The following is a 4,173-nucleotide window of genomic DNA, read 5'->3' as shown; positions in this document are numbered from 1 at the left end:
TTGCATAAGCCTATTTAGATAATGGAGTTCAAACAAACACTAGTAGAAATTAAATACTTTTGTTATATTAAGTGAAAAATCCTGATTTTTAGGTATAACCTAGATATCAAAACAGTTATGTCGTATAACAAACAGCAAAAATATGTTATGTCGATTGACCGTCTTGATTTCACATCATTAATAAATTCCTACTAAGTCTTAAAGCAAAAAAAGTCACTAACAATTAAACAGACATGTTTATTTGTATAACAAGTCAGAGGTTAATCAAATCTCGCCCAGGTAATCTTTTTTAAAACCTTCATTTAAATCTATACAACATACAAAATGTTTTAATTACGACTTAAATTAATACTTTAGTAGACAATAATTCCTTTAAAATTTACTTTATTATGAACAGTTGAAATAACGTAAGTGTAAACGAAATAAGTACTGAAAAAATTTTTGAAATAGAGTAATAAATTAACTATAGTTAATCAACAAAATCGGCGAAAGTCTGCAGAACAAGTCCGGACTTTCGTTTGCCGTGAGACAAGCTCAAATTTAACAAAAGGGTTGATCATGCCAATTCGATCATCAGACAACAAGTTTCGGTAGACTGAGACCGGTTTCGTCCTTAACGAGGACGAAACCGGTCTCAGTCTACCGAAACTTGTTGTCTGATGATCGAATTGGCATGATCAACCCTTTAACTATAGTTAAATTAAGTATAACTAGGAGCAGAAGTTTATAAAAACTACATCAAGTTATTTGTTTCCTCTAATCAACTATTTTCTCAGACAATTATTACAAGCAACATATTTACTTTTTATTCAATACAGTAAAGCCAGCTTGAAGTCTATTGACTTTATTCTCGGTGTTTTTTTGCAGCTCTAAATTTCTAAATGCGATTTTTGCACCTCTAATTTTCTAGAAACCTATGTTAGAGTTTCACAATACAAACAAATTTTATTATTTTATTATAAATTTTAAAAATATATAAATTAATCAAGTAACTTATACTCATATTTCATATCTAATTATCGCTGAGTAATCTTAAGTTCTTGTGTTTTTGGAAACCTGTGAAACAATAACTTTTAAGAGATGTCAAGAAATTTTTTAAAGAAGTTTTTATTATTAATTGTGTGAAACTATTTTTGCAATTTTCAATTTTGAACTTTTAGTTAAATATGATAAATGTAAATTTATTTTTCTCTATATACATCATATTTTGAATAAAAAAAAAGCAAAATAATAAGTTTTCGACACTTAACTTTTATAGTTAAGTTTATTATATAATATATCTTATTTAATCTTTAAATAAAATTTACCATTGGCTAAAAGAAAGAAAATTGAATTTTAGTTCTAGTAAATGACGGGTTCTAAATATTCAAAAACGTCTACCTCTACTTTTGACTTTTTAAACAGTATACACTTTCGTTTTAAAAACCTAGATTTTAATAACGATAACTTTAATTGAAACCACCATACTGATTACGATTAATAAATTTTATTAACTGTATTATTACTAGTTTCATATATACTGATATTAATATTCTTAAAAAGTTGCATTTTATATAAATTCGCCTTAAATTTGAATGCAACTTACCAATCTGGTCTCCATACTTATAATATGTATATTAACCATATAGAATCTCTTAAAAGAAAAAGTACGGAGTAGTCTTTAAAGGCTGCAAAACTCATTATATTTCTTACATTGACGACTATCAAAACTTAGTACTTTATCTTTAGAATACAGAAGACTTATAATTGCCCTAATGCTTTTTAAAACTGGTTAACTACAGTTAATTGATAATCCACTTTTAACTTTATTTAAATAATTAATCACGACGAAAATAAACCACTGATTTATAAACCTAACGAAAATAAACCAGCATAAACCATTGATATAATTGTAGAACTTAGGTAACTCTATAGTTTGATTTTATTAGCAGCGCCTTTCCTCTGTAAATAATATAAGGTTTTTCAATATTTTCGATACTTATTTTAACCTTCCTAATGTGCTTCGGAATTTAAATTTAGTGGTTAGTCAATGCACTTAAATTTTTTATTTTTTTTCACAATTGTCTGTACCTTAGTTTAAATAATGTTTATTTTAATTGTGTCGATTATGGTTTGGCAAAGCGACAAAAATAATTTATAAAAAAACAATGTAATACCAAACGGTTGCACAAATGTAAAGAACCTAACTCTAAATGTCAAGATGTGTATATTCGGCTGATTTTTGAACAAGAATAAGTTTTATTCATGAACTTTTGTAGTTTGTTTGAATTCTGACATTCTAGTATGTTCTAAAAGAATTTTACAAAAGTAACCATGAACCTTCTTTTAATAAAGAAGTGCGTAATTCAGACTATTTTGCTGATTGCTGCACTAAAATCATTGAAATAATTTACTAAATCGTCTCAATATGTGTTGCTGAAATTTTAAAAGAATGTTTTTTTTTGTTGAAAAGAAATCAGAAATTAATTCTAAATTGAAAGATTGTGCAACTGTTTTTGGTTTTATTGAAACTCACTGATCGATGAAAAAATTGATGTTAAACTTGCTTATTATGGAGTCAAAACCAAATTTGTTAAAAACCTTCTCCTTCAAATCATAAATTAGTCGATTAATATTATACTTAAAATTTAAATTATTTTGCTGAATATCTATAAATATTAGATAAAACTATAGTTTATGATTTTTGAGTATATAAAATGCGTCTCTTTGTTAAGTGTCATTCAGTTTAAGTGGCCCAGATTTTGATGCCTGAGTCTAGCGTAGGATAACAAACTTCCAATAGCAATGAATATCAAAAACTTAATTTTAGCAAAAGCTATCTGAACATTAAGTTTTATTTTAAACAAAACTAACTAAATTTAAATAAAAAAACTAACTTGTTGAGATTAATTTGTTTTTAAAACAAATCGTTATTTTAAAAGAATAATTAACAAATATATTGATACAGATCGGGTTAGTATTTGTCGGGTTAGATCGGGTTAAAAAAGATCGGGTTAGATATGATCAGGCTAGAAATGATCGGGTTAGATATGATCGGGTTAGAAATGATCGGGTTAGAAATGATCGGGTTAAATCGGGTTAGAAACGACCGGGTTAGAAATGATCAGGTTAGAAGTGATCGGGTTAGAAATTATCGGGTTAGAAGTGATTGGGTTAGAAGTGATTGGGTTAGAAATGATCGGGTTAGAAGTGATCGGGTTAGAAGTAATCGAGTTAGAATTGATCGGGTTAGAAATTATTGGGTTAGAAATGATCGGGTTAGAAGTGATCGGGTTAGAAGTGATCGTGTTAGAAATGATCGGGTTAGAAATGATCGGGTTAGAAGTGATCGGGTTAGAAGTGATCGGGTTAGAAGTGATCGGGTTAGAAGTGATCGGGTTAGAAGTGATCGGGTTAGAAGTGATCGGGTTAGAAGTGATCGGGTTAGAAGTGATCGGGTTAGAAATGATAGCGAGTTAGAAATGATAGTAAACCCATCGGCACACCATTAATATTCTTGCAACTCTTCAGGATAGCCGTTCTTATTGCCACTCGTTTTTTCAAAAAATTTTCCAGGTTTTTTAAAGTACACATTTTTGGGTCTATTTTTTGTATAAAGTTAAGTTTAAGGTAAGAAACTGTGTTAAAAACTATAAAGTCATTGAAAAGATACTGTAAAGCTACTTCAAATATATTTTTAAGTAAAAAGACTTTTTGATGATGACAATTTTTTTTATATATATGGTAGAAACTTTGAGTCATATCGAAATTTTACTACATAACATGTGAAAATTGTTAAAATTACAGGTTTTTCAAGCTTTTTTTTTTGCCTAAATTGTCTGTCAAATTCCAGGTTTTTCCAGGTAAAGTGGCAACCTTGTAATTAGTCACACTGTAATGCGAAAATGATTTTACAGAAATTTGCAGTAAGAAGTTGATGTTAAAACCAATCACTGAATCATTTTGTAGAGTTAATAAATCCTTAGTTGCAAAAATTTCCTTTATAATCATTTTGATTAAGTATACTAAAATACATATTGATTGTTATTATGCAATTTTAAGTTAAAATTAAGTATAAATGTTAAATACGAGAAGCAACCAAATAAATATGTTATTTTTTCTGAGACCTACTTGAGTATAAATTAGACAAAACATTTGGGTTTTAATATTTATTTTTATTGTTTTTATGAAAAT

The sequence above is a fragment of the Thalia democratica genome, chromosome 2 (assembly GCF_965202585.1).
Source record: "Thalia democratica chromosome 2, ktThaDemo2.hap1.1, whole genome shotgun sequence".
NCBI classification, from domain to species: Eukaryota; Metazoa; Chordata; class Thaliacea; order Salpida; family Salpidae; genus Thalia; species Thalia democratica.
This window is presented reverse-complemented; position numbering follows the sequence as displayed.